The sequence below is a fragment of the Anser brachyrhynchus genome (assembly GCF_964034855.1).
Source record: "Anser brachyrhynchus genome assembly, chromosome: 4".
Classification (NCBI taxonomy): Eukaryota; Metazoa; Chordata; class Aves; order Anseriformes; family Anatidae; genus Anser; species Anser brachyrhynchus.
The window spans coordinates 59358748-59379031 of record NC_137698.1 but is presented as its reverse complement, the minus strand read 5'-3'; the positions used below and the strand labels follow the sequence as shown (position 1 = coordinate 59379031).

The 20284-nt window shown below is 36.5% G+C and overlaps 1 long non-coding RNA gene across 1 annotated transcript; it reads left to right on the top strand.

Annotated features, from left to right (window-relative positions):
• The first annotated feature begins 14688 nt into the window (after positions 1-14688).
• Positions 14689-20054, top strand: LOC308193838. Its single transcript, XR_013949994.1, has 4 exons — positions 14689-16188; positions 17486-17600; positions 18158-18313; positions 18543-20054. It is a non-coding gene; the product is annotated as an uncharacterized lncRNA (long non-coding RNA).
• The last annotated feature ends 230 nt before the right edge of the window (positions 20055-20284 follow it).

Genomic DNA, 20284 nt, shown 5'->3' with positions numbered 1-20284 from the left:
GGAGTACGACCAACATATCTTGAAATCTCTCTTTCCTGGATTTAGCGGTCGGTGTGAAGCTGGAATTTGCAACTTCAAATGGGATGTAGGTACATTGATTGTTCTTCTGGTTGCCCAGAAACTATTGACATTTTTTTTGCATTTAAAGTGTGGTTAAAAGCAGCAGGCTGTGCTCTGTTATGGAAAGATGGGCTGGAGAGGGAAAAAATGGTATGCACCTACATTGCAGCAGGGCTTTGTCTAAAGGAGGAGCCCACACTGTTGTCTGCTGCCTCCTTACAACATGGGGTGAAGTAGCAGGAGCAAAGCTATAGTAAGGTCAGATGGAGAACACACTTCAACATGGAGTATTTGTGCATTAGTCACTAGATAGAGTAGAGAAGCAGCATCTGCAGCAAAACTTTAGGCTTAAAGTTTAAATTTCCTTTTAAAACTGGAGGCACACTCAATGGTTATTGTACCTTAACAGATAGAAGAGAAAATAAATCTGTAGCTATTGATTAAAGTGTCTACAGAAAAAAAAGAGAATTATAAAAGTAAATAAATAAATAAATATATACATATAAATTTATAAACCCATTGTCCTGTTAAATGACAGGAATCTACATTCAGATAGCAGAGTGTGATTTATGCTTATGGTGACAAGAAAACTTGAGGCGGAAACCAGTTTTCTGCATACACTGAACTTGCATTCATGTGAAAAAATACGACAAGTGTAATAGAACTACTTGTAGGAGTAAAATTTACTGCATAGTATGACATGTCCAAGAAGGTTTATCATATGATATATAACATTATACAGGTGCTATGCAATACAGGCTCATTCTGTGAGGTACTGTTTGTCTCCTAAATAGTTCCCTAACTCCTTAGTTCCACTGAAGCTTATGAAGATGTCATGCTTTTGTGCAGTTTGAACCTCTGTTTGTTCAGAAAAGAGCGAAAGGCTGCAACACTTTTCTTCTGTTATTAGGTTCATTCAGACATGCATTAGCAACATTTGAATGCAGTTTTAAAAATTGTTTGCTTTACTTTTTAGTTAAATATATATATATATATATATTTTTTCCCCAACGAGCTCTAGCTATCCATAGCTATCTGTCATACTTTGCATGAAGTTACTTAGGCAGTGCTTACATGATCCTTCCCAATTGCTCTGCTGTGATGGCAATAATCTTCAGAAGGATTAAGAAGGTATTTATTGCTGTTTCCAATGCATGTACATCTTAAAGCAGCCAGTTTATTGATTTCATCAGCCTTGAATATTAATATTGACTGTAAGCCAAATCCTGTCTGTTTGACATGCATACAGTAGTTCCACTGTTATATGGAGCTTTATGGAAGTAACAGGATTTGGCCCTTTCAAGTTTTAAAACACAGGGGCTTTTTAATGCTATACATCTATTTATTTATCTTTGATATATTTCAGATATGTGTAAATGTATTTGGTTGACTATAAGAGCTGCAGTGCAATAGTTTTACAAATTGCATGGGGGTAACCGTATGAAAAGACTTCTCATTTGTAAGTTAGACATTTTTGCTTTAGATATACATGAACTTCTGAAATGATACATTGAAAATGTCACAAAATGGAATATGGAGCTGGTATAATATTTAATATTATTTTTTTACTGTATATAAATATGTTTATTTATACATTTGTGTATTATATACGAAATCAGAGCATATGTAGAAAACAGTTTTGTTGAGTATATTCCCTGTACAGCTATTGAAGCTTGGCCTCATTAGTGGCTGCTGAATGCAGTAGCCTGACAGAAGTGAGGTTGCTGCAGCTCCTTTTCCCCACGTTCAGCCAGCAATGAGGCTGAGTATGTATTTCTGAGAGACATTCATACTCACAAAATGTGTGTATACACTTAGATGTGTCCAGCCTTACAAATCAACACAAACAGAAACATTCAGTAGTCATGGAACACAAACACCATGTATGGCCTCATCCTGTTAACCCTCTCCGGCTGATCAGGATGCAGGTGCACTAATGGGAATATGTATAGACACATGTACAAGGTGGATCCCTCCAGGAGCTGGGATGAGACATTCAGTCTGCCTTAGTTTGCTGCTAGATCTGAGTCTCTGCAGTTCCTGACACCTGGGCATGCCATCTCTGAGGCCACGGCCACAGTCCAGCTGCTGGCACAGATCTCCTGGTCCCCTTGTGCACATGCAGACACAGAGACATACACACAGGTCTCACCTGGTCCCCAGACTCCATGGACTCTCCAGCAATAGGCCTGTACCTCCAGGCTCCTGCTGTAGCTGAATCCTCCCTTGTCTCACACACAGATATGCACACACATACCCACCACAGACTTATGGCCACTTCCATGCCTGGCTCCCAAGCAATGTATCCTACTCCCTGGCTAGTCCAGGTATATTATATATATATATATATATATATATATCCAGATATTTGCTAGCTGATTATTAGCATCACTAGTTGATCACTAGTAGTCACTCATTGACAAACACAAACTCACAGTATGCACACAGAGCCATCTCTCCAGTTCCTGGCCCTACAGCTGCACAGTCTCTCTGGGCTGTGGTCTGACTCCAGTTCTACTTAGACTCCACTTAGACCTCCTCCCACACAAGTATACACTTGAGTCTCTCACTAGGGAAAAGAAATAGAAATAAGATTTAGCAAGAATACGGGACAGACAAAGGTGATGGGCCACAGGTCATGGCCAGCTATGGATATGGACTAGCTGGAATTTGGATATGAAAATATCACTATTTGTGACTGGCCCCTTTTATCTCCTTATTTTCCTATTTCCCCACCCTTGTTCCTCCCCAAAATATTTTGATTGCTCCCTTTGAGGGAGAAAGGCTTCCTCCCTTAATTATTTCATAATAACTCCTATGCAGTCTCAAGAAGCTCCTTCCCCGTATCCCGTAATGAATCTGGGCAGGGACCCTGTCAATTAGTAAGGAGATCTGGAAGGCTGTTCCCCTTTACTCATCTGATGGGTGTCACCCCCACCCACAGGGCATGACCAAACTGATACGTAGAGGTGAATGTGCATCTTTTTCTCCATACTTTGGTTTTGAATGTGACAACAGCTTATTTCAAATAGCAGAACAGCAAAAAGACAAAAGGAAAAGCCAGAGTAGAATCTATATACTAAATTTTCCAGCAACAACACATTTCAGTGGCTGAGCTTTAACACCACCCCCTCCTCAGAAATAACAACTCTGCTGGTGCAACTGACAGACCTATGACCTAGGGTAACAGGTACACTGTGATTCACTGGTAGTGTTCATGGATATAATCTGCTGTGATACTATACTAACCGGTATGTATTCCCTGCTCAGGAAAATGCCGTTTGCATCCCTTCCAGTGTAGTAATTCGATCATGTTTATTTCTGAGGATAATTTGAAAAGTAGGAGTCATCTTTTTATACATTAAAAACTATATTTCTGTAGGAAGCTGAAAGTCAATTTGAAGCACAAAGGGATGAATGAGTTACAAAGTATCTTAAAATAATGTATTTCTGTAGTCACTGTACTTGCTTAAAAACAACTATGTTGAAACTGAAGCAGTTATTTGAAAAAAAAAAAAGCAAATGTATTTTACATTGTGCATCTGCTCAGCATTACACCTGGAACCCCTCAGTACCAACAAATAGATAAACTTGGAACTTTGTTATCTACATAATTAAAACAGTTTTTGATTAAAAATTTATCAGCTAAGAGGATAGAGACGTTGTATAGGTTGCATTTTTTTTATTTATTTTGTGCATCCCCTTTGGAAAAGTTTTCAGACAGGTTTTGGTGTAAATCAAGTTAGAGGAGTTATGAGAAAGAACATAGAAATGAATACTGTTCAGACCTTTAAATCTGGTGATAATATTTTTCTGAAGAGTGACAATAAATGCATGATGATATATGGAATGAAAAAAAAGCAGAAATACCTAGTGTTTCTAAGACTAGGTCTTTTGAAACCAAAGCACTAATGTGGAAGAGACAAAGACAGTGGTGACTGGCAAAAAAAGAAGCAGCTATAGGCTATTTGTTGTGAATTCTCATTCATCTGGTGAGTATGACTGCAATTCTGTTAATGAAATTGTAGGCCATCTTGTTTGTTTGTAAATAGTCATATACTCCTGGATTTTCAAGGAGCAAAATTGACTTATGATACTTTTATACTTTTATTGCAAGTAGCTAATGGAAAGGCAATACCACAGTACCTTCGCAATGGAAATGTATTAAACACTCCCAAATCACCTCTTTCAAAGCTTCATGATTTGCTGTATCCAGAGTAGTTAGAATATTTAGATGTTTCACTGAGTGTAGAATACACCTGGCTTCTGGTTTAATCAAGAGGACTTATACTAGAGATTTAATCCTTTAAGGGTGCAATCTAAAGCTTCTGAATTTAGGAGCTGACTCCTTAAGTGACAGCTACTAAAATCAGATTGAGGCATCTGCATAGATTCTTCCTGGATGTAATGGCTTGAGAAGTGAAGCCAGAAGAAAGAGAAATTCAAATATATATTGTGAATTTATGGAATTTTTGCATTCTGTGGTCTGACAATACCTGACAGCTTTAAGGTTAGAATAAAACATATTTTCGACTAGACTTTTTTTTTAAAAAAAAAATTTATTTAAGTAAACCTGAATCATAGGGTTGTGTCACATTTTAGTGGGTTGGATAATAAATGTAGGAGTAGTTCCCTCTTTGTGACTACCTCTCACCAAACATAGAATCATAGAATGACTAAGGTTGGAAAAGACCTTCAAGATTATCTGGTCCAACCATCCCCCTCCTACCAATGTCACCCACTAAAGCATGTCCCTAAGCATCAGGTCCAACCTTTCCTTGAACACCCCCAGGGATGGTGACTCCACCACTTCCCTGGGCAACTCATTCCAATGCCTGACTACTCTTTCTGAGAAGAAATGTCTCCTAATTTCTGAGCTAAAACTCCCCTGGCGCAACTTGAGGCCATTTCCTCTAGACCAATCACTAGTTATCTGTGAGAAGAGGCCGACCCCCAGCTCCCGACAACTTCCTTTCAGGTAGGTGTAGAGAGCAATAAGGTCTCTTGGACATGGTCGAGTCTGCCTGACATTCCATAAAGCATAGCAAATTATTAAATAATTTAGAACTCTTTCAAAAAGTTACATACCTTTCTGCTTTAGAGGCACTTGGTCTTTTGATCAGGTATCTAATCAACTAGTATTCCATGGGTGCACCCTCAGCTTTTTCACTTGAAAAGCAACAGCTCAGTTCTGAAGTTAATCCTTCAAACATCTTATTGCACATTGTTTTGGTTTAAAGGGATGTTTTCGTATGTACAAACCAGCTGTCTCTTAGAGAAAATCTGAGATTTACATTCCGTTTGTGTAGTTCATCATAAAAGTTTAAAGTAATGATTGATTTATAACATATATGTGGTGATGACATTTGGTCCACAGGACATGATTAAAGTTAGTCCGAAGTAAAATCGCAGATCATGCAAGGTGTTACTGCTTGGTCTCATCACCAGACATTTTGATCTGTTGGTCTTCCTCTGTTGTGCTAAATGACTTGCTATTACTTTTATAGTATTACTTTTTAAAAATATTACTTTTATACATAGAAGCTATTTGGAAAGGTTTTTGTCCCAGCGTATAAACATGGAAGTAAAGACACAGAGAGCAAAACTTTATGTCTTTGATCTGTCCTGACCTAATCCATAGCTCTTTTGCCAGTTATGGAGATGATGGACAATCTTTGATGAATTTGTTCCTGTCTCACTGAGATAGAAAGTCAATCCAATTCTCCATTTCTCAACTCTGTGTGAAAACAATTAGTGCCAATGTCTTGTCAACAGTGCTTTCGTGCAGGTCTTTTATATGGCAATCAGTATATATTGAATGGAAAACGTATACAACAAGATGGTAGATAAAACCTGTGTCGATATTTTAGGGTCAGGTGCATCAGAATTCAGTGTCAAACAAAGCCCAAAAGTGAATATTGACTTTTTTTTTTTCCCTTAATAATATAGGAGTATATTTGAAAGTTATATGAAAGTCATGCCGATCTATGAACATTTTAAATGACCATCATAAAATTATTCTTGGACATTAAAATGTAGGGTAAAGTATATGTTTTGAAGTTATAGCACTGGGTATATGTGGCATATGGTTAGCCTACTAACCACTGTCTACAAGCATATTCCTGTGGAAGACAATACAGAAAGCAAGCTCTTTAATTTAGCTGCAAAGTATAATGAGATCCAGTGATCTTATTTCAAGGTGAAGCTAGATAAATTCAAGGTTGAAAAAGAAACTACATATTTTGAAAGTAAAAGTAATTAATCTTTATAAAATCTTATCTTGGGAAGTAGTGGATTTTCACTGACTGAAAACTTTAAATAAATCCTGTGTCTTACAAAAAGAGTCACTGTAGCTAAAACTAGAGATATGGGCTTATATGGGCTTAATTTTTGCAGAAATTTCTGTGGACAGACTGGGTGATTATCATGGTTCCTAAAACTCAAAGACTCAAAGTTTGCCTGTTTATAACTTAATCAAGGCTTTTGTTCAAAAAAGGAGGAAAAAAAGTATTTATCACTTTTTGTCTTCTAAGACAAAAATGTTTAAAAAGACGTTTAAAGTGATAGTTTAGTGTTTAAATGTTTTCAGTTTCAACTCAGGGTGTTTTTATAGGCAAATATTCTAAATTAACAGTTAACAAAGTTGAGGTAAGAAAAAGTGACAAATTGCTACAATGCTTTGAATTCACCAACAAATTATCACTGAGTATTTTTTTTTCCTGATGTGGATAAGAGTATCAGGTTTTGATAATACTTTGAATTAATCATCAGACTACCACTGATTATTTGGTGCATTCTTCTGAGGTGGGTAAGCAATGTCTTTAACAAATGTCAGAAGTCTTGTTATAATGACAGGAGCTAATGAGTAACTTTTGCAGTAAAATAATTACTATTATTATGAGTTTATATTACAGTGTTATTATTTATTCATCCATTCTGCAGTAATACTGCAGTTAAAACAGGTTAATTAGATTAGGTTCTTATTGTGCTGAAAAGGCAAAAGTATTTATGAGCTATTTATGTTACCATTTCTATTTCTGATTTTAAAAACAGACAACATACAAGGGGAGAACAACAGAATAGGAGTGTGGATGGGGAAATATGAGAAAATATTTTTCTTTTACAAACAGTGGGTTGTTAAAATATACAATTTTAGAAATTTCCCATTTATCTTTTTAAAAAGAAGGATAAAAGAGTCCTTAACATTTCTCTGACAAGTTTTTTAGACATTCAAAATTCAGTAGAAGAACTAGCCCCAAACAAATTTCTGAGTGCAACTGAAAAAAAACAGAGCAAAAAACATTCCCTCAGGATTTCTTAGTAAAGGACAGTTTATAGAACGGTCAACAGATCTGAACACTTCAAAGTATTGTGAAGTAATTAAGAACCAGCGAGAAGAGGAGAATCTAGACAGAGGCTTCTACCTTTGAGTTGCAAGAAATGGAGAACAAAATATTTCAGATTATGTAAATTGTGAAAAACTTTTTTGAATTATCATGACTATTATTTTCAAGGTTGCTAACAATAACAAAACATTCTGTAACAAATGCACAGGTATTTGCTGTTTGGCTAGAGATATTCTTTTAGCTTTCAACTTTCAGCTTTAGGCAGAGGCTAAGAGTAGTTAAAGTCATATTTGAGACAGTGTAAATGAATGTCTTTGACAAAGACAGTGTATGATATAGGCATACATTGTTTTATCAGAACACCAGATATTATATCTAGTAGAGGTCAATATTATACAGGCATATGAAACATTGCATTTTAAGCATAGTTAAGCAATGTAAAACATCAAATATATGTCTCATCGGGTTTTAGGCCTTTTTTTTACATGATAAAAATGTATAAATTATTCTGGGATTTATAATTGTTACAGATGTATTTGGTTACTTCAGGAAGATGTGATTGCTGGCAAACTCAGAGCAAATTTTGTCAAAGTCACCAAAGGCAGGATCTTGGAAAGAATTTAAGTACCTGAAGTGGAAGAGCAGCATATTTGAAGTCTAAGTCTAAACTTGTGAGGTCCAGAGATCCCACAGAGCTCTTTGTTATATTTGACAGGTCTGTAATCTGTAAGCACTTCAGTTCTTGACCTTAAAGTTGCCCAGATGCTTAAATCACTGCTACTGCAGTTGTCGGAAGTATCTCATTCCTGGTAGTTCAGCAATTCAACTCTAACTCAAGGATCCAGAAACTAGGCACCTACTGCCTTCCTTCTTTGAGAGGTATGATCTGCTAAGCTTCCTAAGACATACTGATAACTGAGCATGCAGTGATAGCTGCTGCTTTCTTTCAAAGCACAACTAGAGGATAAACCTCCCTTTTCACTTAGAGATTTGGTTATTTTAATATGACAGTGTGAACCCAGGTTCAGTTCTTCCTTTCCTGAAAAGTAAATAAATCTTATGCTTCTTATCTCTTTAGACTCACTAACTTGGTTTAGACTACTAATTTCAGTGCGTTTTTGAGCACAAATATTTTCTATCGCAAACACTAAAGCTATATGATTAATTCCAGAATCCAGAGGAACTGGAGGAATGAAAAGCAAGTTGACACAAAATCCATACCGCTCTCTCTGGGGAGTTTTTTTTGTACATTTTATTTAATGATGACATGGCGTCAGACAAAGGTGGGTAAGTCACTAGGACCATACCACATTTGGGCATGAGTTTTGAAGGAATTCGGTTTTGAAACTGCTGAACGTCTGGCAAAATACCCACTACAAGCAGCCACTCTGACATAGGACTGACAGGTTGCCTGTACGATTCATATTGATAAAAGGGACTTTGAGAGAAATCCTGTGAACTACAGGATCTGATGTGTGAGTCTGACTTCCATTCCTTGCAAAATCACAATCTACAATGGAGCACAGGTGTTATCTTGGTGTTCAGGTAACAGTCAACATGGAGATCTGTGGCAGTGTGAATGAGAATTTAGGTAAGGGGGAGGCAGAGGACTTACATACAGACTTGAAAAGTGAAAACTTTGAGCAGCTCTTATAACAAACACCATTAAAACAAGCAAGATGTTTTGGGTATGGTGGAAAGGTACTTTCCTGGCTTTACAATATGGGAAGACAAAGGATAGAATACAGTTTGCTTTTCAGTAACTTACTTTTTAGATTACAGAGGGGAGAAGAGTATAAGTCCCCAAGGATCAGCAATGGGTTCATTTTTATTCAGCATTTTCACTGGTGACCTGGAACAGGGACTGTGTAATCAGATGTTCAAGTTTGCAGATGATGGTGAGGTCTTTCAGGCAGTTAAATGTGACACTGATGGTGAGAAACCTCAAATGAGTATTTCACAGAACAGAAATATTGAGAAATGGCAGATGATGCATAATGTCAGTAAATGGGATGTAATGCAACCTAAATTGTGCTTACAGAATGGTGAATTTGGAAGTGGAAATTAAAATTCAGGAAGTAGATCTTGGAATCCTCACTGACAGTTTTCTGAAATCATCAGCTCAGTGCACAACATTGGTTGAGAACATACAAAATGTTGGGCATCAGCAGAAAAAAATATCGAGACTGAACAGAAACCAATATTTTTTTCTGTATAAAACATTGATGGACTGGTATCTTAGTTACTGGATATAATGCTTGTCCTTGCATCTAAAAAGAGATATAATGAAGTTAAAAATGGTGCAGAGAAGGCAACTAAAATGATATGGAGATGAAACACTGCTTTACAATAAAAGATTAAAATGCTTGAGCCCTTTAGTTTGGGGAAGAAAAGCCTTGAGGGAGATATAATAAATATTGACAAAGTTGTGAAGATAGTAGATAAGAAGAATATGCTGCTATTATTCATCAAATCCCACAGCTGTAGCTAACAGGATGAGAAAGTACTGTCTTACAAAGTAGTTAGTGAATTTTTGGCATGTGTTGCCACAGAAGATTATGGAGATAAGTAAGCAGGTTCTAAAAGGGATTAATCAAGTTCATTTTTGATAAACAGGCACTAAAATCAGGGGTGAACTCCCTACCATTGCTACATTGAATGTTGGAGGCAGGTAAGGAGAATGGACTGCGGACAAAGGCAAGGTTTCTGTGCTCTCCCTAAGTAACGTGCCCTGCTTCTGGAGAGAAAATAGTGGCCTGTTTCTTGACTTCCCTAGAATGGCTATCTAAACAGTTAAGCGAGTGACTCACTGAGGAGGGTCCTGGGAAACAGGAATGTAGGATCACAGGAGCTTGAAACACCTTATTTTTCATGATGAATTGAGCATAATGGAAGTGGAAGAATAGTTTGAGGTAACTTTATATCAAACTTGAGAGATTTTTATAACAACAGTAAGCACATTAGCTAAATTTAAGACCTAAAGAGAGATGCTTTCCAGCTCGTCTGTACTCCAGACTTCACGTGTTAAGAGAAAATCACCTGAAGTAAATGGTTTAATTAATATTATGTTTTTGTCATGTATTTAATCAGAGGGGAAAAAATTGTTCTCAGTGAAACTTCCTTTTATTTCTAGTTATTTTTTACATTGAAGATATATTTCACTTAATTCTTAGAAAAAGACTCAGATTTACAAGTATAACTCCAGCTGTCTTCTGAAGTCACAACTATTTTCATGTAAGTAACTTATTCATCTCTGTATTTTGTAATTTTTTTGTAATTGTAATTTTGTAATTTCCACTTTTTCTTCCTAATTATCTCCATATGAAACTCAGGTTTCTCATTTATTTCATTCTTGCTTTATCTCATCTTCAGTGAAAGGTTTTTTTTTTTTTTTGATAAATCTGTTCTCATACAACTTACAAAATTTTAAAGCATTAAATTCAAAGTATATACATATATGCATATATATAACGTTTGTCTAGGTAAATTTCTTCCTACAGATTTCAAAATAAATGAATTGAAGATAACAGTTTAGGTGCTAAAAAGTACAACTGGAAAGGAGAAATGGAGGAATCGCTACATTTTTTTGACAGAGCAGTATAAAACAAATCCATTTTTATGTCAAAAATATAATATGCCTATGATTATTTGCTATCTAGCTGCAGTCTGTTTTCAAAATGACTTGACTTTATCTGGTCATACTTAATGAATAAGGTAAAGTTTTGAGTGCAGTCAGCCATGCCAAAAAAGCTCAAGAAATGTCATTTAATACAGCATCTTTGTTTCAGCAAACTTACTGACTTGACTTCATCTCTGTGCCCACAGAATGATCAGGGATTTAAAATAAGCAGCCTTAAAGAGATTATTTTTGAGAAGTCTTTTTGATAATATTATCATATTAGACATTTTTTTTAAAGCACAAAAATGCAGTAAATGAGTACTATAACAGTAGCATATCCTTTTTCCCTCTAAGGTATGACGGCTGTGTTGGGAAACAATCATAGGTTAAATTGCTTGTTTTCACTGCAGAGGAAATACTCTCAGAGTAAACATCACATATGAGAAATAATGAAGTGTGAACATTTAAAGAGAGCATACACACACACACACACACACAAACACAGACTTCTGTAAGTACTTAAGTAGCAAAATGAAGACCAGGGAAAATGTGGGGTTGATACTGAATGGGACAGGAGACAGAACATGGAAAAGGGTGAGGCATTGAATTCCTTTTTTGCCTGATGCTTTCCTAGAAAAAAACACCTTCAGAAATTTAAGCACTCTGATGACGCTGAAAGGCTGGACAAAGGGAAACGTATCCTTGGTAGAAGAGGATCAGGTCAGAAACTACATAAGGAAATTGAATGTTCACTCATGGGCCATGACGGGATGCACCCACAAATGCTGAGATGGTCTTGATAGGCTGCAAGAATGAGCTGACAGGAACCTCATGAAGTTCAACAAGGGAAACACAAAGTGCTGGGGAGGAACAAGCCCATACAGCAGAACATGCTGGGGGCTGAAAAGTACCTTTGCAGAGAAGGACCTGAGGGTCCTGATGATCACCAGAGTAGAATATGAGACAGCAATGTGGCCTTGCAGCAAAGAAGGTTAATGGTATCCTGGGCTGCATTAGGCAAGGTACTGCCAGGGGATCAAGGGAGGTGATCCTTCCCCTCTCTTGGGCACTGGTGAGGCTACACCTGGAGTAGTGTGTTCAGTTCTGGGCTTGCCAGTATAAAAAGATCTGGACATACTGGAAGGAGTCCACTGAAGTGGCACAAAGGTGATGAAGGAACTGGAGCATCTGTCACATGAGGTAAGGCTGAGAGAGCTGAGACTCCTTAGTCTGAAGAAGAGAAGGTGCAGGTAGGATCTCATCAATCTGTGTAACCCAATGCCAGGACAAGAGGCATCAGGCTCTAACTGAAACACAGGATATTCTGTTTGAACATGATTTTTTTTTTTTTTTCTTCACTGTGTGGGTGACTGAGCGCTGGTACAGGCTGCCCAGGGAGGTCGTGGAGTCTTCTATTTGGAGATATTCAAACGCTGCCTGGACATGGTCCTGGTCAACCTGGTAGAAGTGTCCCTGCTTGAGCAGGGGGGTTGGACTGGATTATCTCCAGACATCCCTCCCAACCTTAACCATTCTGTGATTATAAATATAAATACACATTTGCATCTGAATTTTCTGCAGAGATATATCTAATTAATCTAAATTTCAGAAATGGCTCTGAATCAATCATATGAACATTAGTTTCCTTTGACTTGGAACACAAAACAAGGACATCCAATATTTTGAAAAGTTTCTTGTTCATTCCTTTATGTATAGTGTTCTGGTTTAATGCAGTCAGTGATTATTTCTACATCCAAGAGTTGTATTGTAGTTCCTGCTAATGGAGGAGGGGTGGCAAAGATGACCTCAAATTATTTTAATAATATCTCAGATATATGCTGTCATCCAATTTGGGGAGATGAATAAGGAAAAGCACTGTCATTTCTTTTGCTTTATGAGTTTTATAGTTTCAGGCTCTGAATATTTGTTCTTTATCTTTCACATATGTTTTCACTGGTGTTATGTCCCTATCATGTACTGCATCAGGATTAATAGATAAATTGGAAAGTTTTTTTTGTAATTTATTCCTTATTTCATGCACACTGAAGGCATATTGCATACGGGAAAGAAGGTCTTGTATTGGTATCGATCCATATTTTGCAATGATGTCCAGACTATTAGGAAATCAAATAAAACAGATTTTGTGAAACGGGGTTCATCAGAGAAGGCAGAGTTTAGAAAGGAAATCCTAGTGAAGCATAAATGCAAAAATACATTGTGTGAATTATTAACAAAATTTAAGTTTTTTACATGTATAAAAAATAATCAAAAATACATTGTATATCCCTTCAGTTTAGAAAGAAATTTCCTGTTGTGATCATGTATTAAACTGGTACAAAAGACTTAAACGTTCAGAAAGGCTGCTTGTAACTTCCACAGTTAAGCCCACTATCTAGGAAGTATTTTGTGCTTGAAAATGAAGGGAGGTCCAGTGATAAAAGAATTAATATTATCCTTACAATATCTAAGTTTAATTCATGTCTATATCACAGACCTTTTGAGCAATTTGGAGAAATGCAATTGTTCTGTGCTACAATACCTCATCTCTAATATTCAGAAGAAAGACCATGTCTGCCTCGTCTGTAAAGGCTTTGAAGCAGAGGCTGTATTTTCTAGTGTAAAGTACAATGGAACCTCTGATTTGTGTTAAGGCCTTTCAGTGTTACTGTGATATGAATAAATAATAATTAGTAATAGATGTTTTGTCTGCTTTCTTTATAAAGTATAAGTCCATGAAAGGAAGCTAACTTTTCCCTGTAAGATGAAAAGAACTTCAAAGGTCAAATTTTACCTATTATTCTAATGAAAAGTGGGATGCTTCTAAAGCTGTTGGTAAAGAATGTAATTTCATAAACTTCTCCTTTCCCTTCTTAGCTTCATTAGAGTTCTTACTGTGATTTTAACATTTGAGCACACCAAAATATTAAAAGCCCACACAGCTTGCATTTTTCCCCTTTAGTTGTACTGTGAAGATAGCATCAAAACCTGTCCCAGAGCCTCCAATCACTCTTAATTTATTGTAATAAATAAAAAGGAGGAAGATTTATGAAAAAGTCATTGAGAAACTTATGCAGTGGGAAATATTAACCAGTATCTATCAAACATCTTTTGCAAGCAACTTTGTTTTGCAGTCTACACAAAGTCAGCCAAATTAAGGCACATTGCATACTTTTTTTTTTTTTTTTGGTAATGCTGTAGTACATAGAACTCTTTTTTTTTTTTTTTAAGTAAGACGCAAACTTAATTAGAATCAATTCCAACAGTCCCACCATGTCTGTAGATGGAACCAAGAATAGAAAGAAAAAAAAAAACAAAATTATTAAGATAGTGTTTTATTTACAGTTCAGTGAATTGAAGGAAGAAAACTTCTGTCTCCAGTGATATCACCTCTTGCCTTATCAAGTTTTGATTTTCTCTTGAAATTCTCAGTTCATCAAGAGAAACAAAAGGTAAAGGATAAAAAAAAAAGTATGTTCAGATACTTTCTAAACTGCTTTATTATACATAAGTTTTAGAGTTAGAAATAAAATTTAATGTATCTGACAATGAAATAGGAATGTATCTCGAGAGAAGGATTTTGGAATAATTCATAAAGTAATTCTGATGTTTTGAGGTACATATACAGTTGAGAATTGTCAGTGAACTGCTTTAACATTTAATTGATTTTTATTTCCTCATTGGCTATACTGCATAGTGCTTCACATCAATAGTAATTTTGGAAATGAATGACAGGAGGGACTTACAATACCCTTCCCTAGGCTAGAAAGAATACAAGAAAGAATAAACTGTGCCCTTTGAACGTACACAGCAGTAAAATGCATAGTACAATTATTCCCTCAATTTCTCCTGTAGTTCTGTGATATCCCAGGGTTTTTAATGGGAGAATTAAGGAATTTGGTTATTTCTTTTCATGTTAAAGGCAGGTCAAATTAGAGATTTTTAATAGCAACAGCTTATATATTAGATGTCTCTGACCCCCTCCTTCTTATCATTAAAATCTTTTATTGTCTTTGGCTACTTGATTTCAGCATTCTGGTTGCTCCTCTGCTTGTACCTTGTTATCTAAAATCTTTATTATTTTTGCTAAATTGGTGAGCGTAGGATATCTCTGTATCACATCTTTCCATATGCACACACTTTCCCCAACACTCTTTTTTGTTTTCCTACCATTTCCATTAATGGTAATTGCTAGTTCACTTTCTCTTCCTTTTCCTAAACCTGAATGCTTGCTGTGAGAAACCTGCTTTAAATGTCAGCACATTTCCTTGTCTCAGCCTCATTTTCTTATGCTGTTTGCCAGCTCTGCTTATATGGGAGCTGTTGCATCTAATGCTCTAAAGCTCTCTTAGGCAGATCCTCATCAAATGTAAATTTACTTAACATCATTGAAAGCATTGGAGCTGAAAAGCTGTCTTTCTGTATTCTTTCAAATTGCAATAGCTGCATAAAATGTAGAATCAGAGAGTTGATGAGGTTCTGGAGATCTGGTCCAACCCCCCTGTTCCAAGATGGGTCAAGTACAGCAGATTGATCAATGTCATGTTCAGACAATTGTTGTATATCTCCAGGGACAGAGACTGGGCAATCTCTCTGGGCAACCTGTTCCAATGTTCAGTCATACTTACAGTAAACCCTTTTTTTTTTTTTCTTACATTAAATTTTCTATATTTTAGTTTTTGCCTTTTGCTGCTTGTCTTTTCCCTGGGTATTCCTCTTTCCAGGCTGGCTCTGTCCTCTTTCCTCAGATATTGATAAACGTTTGTAAGATTCCCTGTGCATTTCTTCTCCAGGCTGAATTCCTAACTCTCATCTTTTCCTCATATGACAGATGCCCTGATCCCTTCATCATCTTTATGGCCTCTCACTGGACTCTGCTTGGTAGCTGTATGTCTCTCTTGCACTGGGAAGCCTAGAACTGGGCATAATAACTTCAGATGTCTCTAATCATTGCTGACGAGAGTGGGAGGATCACCTGCCTCAAATTCCCGGCAACGCTCCTAAACAGAGTGTTACTGTTTTTTGCTGTGAGGGCACATTGCTGGCTCATGTTCAGCTTGCTGGCCACCAGGGGGCTGCAGGCCCTCCGCAAGGCTACCTTCCATTGGCCTCTGTACTGGATGGAAGAAGTGGTGGTGGTGGTTCTTCAGCTTCCCAGGGTTCAAGGTGAGGCTGAACACCTTGTAGTTCTCCTAATCTTCCTCCTTGTCATTCTTCAGAATAAGAGTGGTCACCCTTTCTCCATTCCTCAGGTGATCCGTGAAAAGTAACCAACCCTCCTGGAATCTATATTTAAATTTATAGGTATTTTTCATCTTTTATGCCATTGCTGCTGATGCATGTACATGAGTCTGTTCCTATCTGTCTGTAGAGGGCCTCATCTGCTTGGTCTTTTTGGTCAGGTGGCCTGTAACGGACCCCCACTATAATATCACCTGTCCCAGCCCTCCCTTTAGTCCTGACCCATAAGCTTTCTGTCAGCTCCTCATCCATCCCCAGGCAGAGCTCCATGCACTACAGCTGGTCGTTGATATAGAGGGCAATGCCCCCTCCTTGTCTTCCCTGCCTGTCCTTCCTAAACAGCCTGTATCCTTCCAGGAGAACACCATAGTCATGGGAGTCATCCCACCACATCTGACAGCCCTGCAAGAATACGCATGTCTCTAACTCATCTTTTTGCTCATAATCTGTGTTTTACTGCACAGGCACTTAAGAGGGGCACCCCAACATGTTCTGTTCCTAGAAAGTGTTTGGAGGATTTCTCCACAATGGTGCCTTGTAGGCATTTCCTTGCTAACCTGCAAGTGCTTCAAGTGACCCCACTTAAGTCCCCCATTTTGTTTTATGATCCCTCCCTATCACCCCATGCTCCTTGTTCAGCAGCCCTGTGTGTCACTCCTTCAACAGGGCTGCTGAGAAAGAGTCTCAAATTTCTTCTCTGGAGAATAATTGAAAGCAGTATTTAGTATTTATTTTTCCATGCCATAAAGAGGCACTGATTGAGATGAGATTGAAAATGTGTTGTGCTGGGCATAGTATAAACATGGTTAAAGTCTAATCCTTACAAAGTTTACAATCTAAACCAGCAAGACAGTCAGAAGTCAGGAGAGCAAGAATAGGTAAACCACCCTGTCTGCACTCATGCAACTTGACAGCAGCTTAAATTTGGGTTAAAACTTTCCAGCTTTCCAGATTGCCAAGTTATTTCCATATGCAGTAAATCATGTTTCCCCTATGAAGTATTTTCTGTGCTAATACTTTTCCTGATGAGTTCAAAATGCCACAAGTGTCAATATTTATAGTTTCTATTATTTACTACATATTTTACTGCTTAGTAGAGCTCACTACCAACAATTTATTTAGATATTCTCTTTTTACATTCTTTGATTCTGTAGTAATTCATTCTATCCTCTTTGATCATTCAAAATAGTTCATCTACATCTTTTTTACTTTCATATTCTAGTTGGTGCCTCTTTACATTGCTCAGACAAGTGAAACACAGATAATATTTTAAAAATTATTTCTGTGCTTGGTGTGGTCTAAATATTCCATGAATTGTGGGACAGTCTTTCTTTCAGGTAAGCAGTATTTTCAATTTAGGATTTATAAGATGATAGCAACATTTGACTTGGCTGTGGGTTTATTAATGGAAATTTAATAGATCATCTCTCTCATTAACTGATATATTCTTAGTTAAAGTGTCCACATTTTTTCTTCAAAAGTTTAAGGCTTCTTCATATTGTCCTCTGAGCTGCCAAAGTAGCTGAAAGAAATCCATTATGTATAATGCAATGACAGTTCAAGAATCTATGCTGCTGTAAAATCATACACATTGAAAGATAGCCCCTGCTTCATAAAGCTCCTTGTTTGATATTTTTTCTCAAAGGTATTGGGACTAGCAATAAAGTCCATTGTCCCTCCTTATCACATTTTCTTTCCTTGTAACATCCTGGTAATTTGATCAAGGGATTAGTTGCTTACTATGACACTATGTCAGACAAACTCTGTTTACGCAGAAATGTTGGGCATTATTCTTAGTTTCTGGCTCCATTGCTCTTTGTCCATAGCCATAGATCAATGAGTCAGAATAATCTCCAAATTAGCTTTTCTCATTACTACATTTCTCTATCTGTAGAAATATTCAGAACACATCTGTTCTCTGGTGTCCGATGACATGGTCCTCAGATTTTGGTCTTGGTTTCTACCAGTATTTCCACGTTGTTGTCTCCACAATAAAAGAAATACATTTTCACAGTGCAAGTATACAGCTCTTCTGGCTATATAAAACAAGGTGGGTATTTCCACAATAATCAGATCAAAGTGTCTTGTTGTTCTCATTAGAGTTTACTCATATTTTTACCTTGCAGAGTAACTCATGTTTTCTGGCATAGGTTACCTAAATCTTGATGGTTTCTGCATGATACATGCTAAAATGTGTTTCCTAAGCTTATTTGCTAGTCTTGCTAACATCAGAGTACCTTTTTACTTCACTTCATTATCCTCATCTGTTTCCTCAACAGAATTGACAAACAAAATGTGGCTTCAGACTTGACTGTAAGGACTAGCAGTGCTTATCTTCATATGACAGCAGTATCATTTACTAATTACTTATTACTACATTTTGTTAGTACTTAGAAATATGGTTTTGTGGATCTGTAATCTCATGTAATGCAATTATAAACATACGACAAAATAATTTGGTCCTAAGGACCTCTGTTCAGTAACGACAGTACCAAGTTTGCCATTTCATGTTTTTCCTAATGATTTAAGTCACCTTTCAAAATGGAAAAAAATGTTAGTTCTATTTTATTTTTGATAGAAATCACATCCAAAGCTGACCTATTTCTCATTGTTATACATTCCTTCTTATTTTTGAGGTAGTAGGTATGAACATACTAAAATAGTATTAGTCTGACATACTGACTGTGCCATAAAAATAAATAATGTATTTTGAGTAGATTGTTATATTCACAGATATGTTAGAGAGATTATACACATAACTGGGGAAGAGGGAAGGATAAATAAAGTTGTGATGTATCTTTTATTGACTCACTATGAAATAGTGCATTCCTGGATGAGTACAGTATCATTTACAAAGCTGAAATAAAGTATATCTTTATGTTATTGATTTAGATGTTTAAGTTCTAATGTTATTAGTAGGACAGACTAAATTTTTCAAGTGATAATGAGAATTGGCTGTGTACCATAGTTACAGTTATTACCTTAGTAATTCATTGCTACTGGGCTACTCAATGTTAACTATTTTTTCCATGAAGATAGACATATTTGAAAACTTTGCCTTCAGTAATAAGAGAAAAATATATATTAAAAAAACCTATGATGCCTTATTTTTAATAATAATTTACTTTTGCCAGTAAAAGTATATTACACAGTTTCTGATAGTAGCCCATCAGAAATTTATGATAGTATTTTCTGGTGAAACTACTGGAAATGTTGTGCCAGAAACTGACGGTAAAAACTGTAACATGCTTATAAGTAGATCATCTTAAAGGTTTAAAAAAAAAAAAAAAAGTAAAGGAATCTCTCCTGGCTTTCTGTCCAGCTTTATTTAAAAGTGAAGCTAAACTTTAAAGTTATCATTGCCCTTTGACCAGGCTATAGCTGTTAGAGTTCAGAGTGAAAATGCTTTCTGATTAGAGTCTTATAATTGCCTTTTTACAGCAGTGAAGAAAATGCTAAAGAAAAAAATAAGTATTAATCCACAAACTACATCTGGGCACGGGTTCAAGACATGACAGTCTAAGTTCTACCCTTGCCTCTGACCTGTTGGGTGCTTAGTAAGTCATATGTCCATTTTAATTAACAGCTATTGTCTATTTTATTTACTTACAATGAAAAATAATTGGATTGGGGTGGTTTTATGATGCGTTTGTTCAATACCTTTGAAGTAGTATTCCAGTTTCAGTTGAGGACTCATTTTCTTACTCCAAAACAAATAATAATCACAACTAAGAACTTTTTATAAGTCCCTTGTGTATTTCACGGATGAAAACTAAAGCAGTGTTCATATCAACTCTGATTAGATACTAAAACAATTTATGTATCATTCCAAATGCTGAAAAAAAATAATTTTAAGTACTTTCTTATAGACTTTTTTTTTTCTTTCAATAGTTACACAGAACAAAACCTACAGTTTGTTATTGATGGGTGAGAGTGTTCAGCTTGAGGACAGGAAGGCTCTGCAGGGGGATCTGGATAGGTTAGATGGATGGGCTGCATCTAATCTCATGCCATTCGGCAA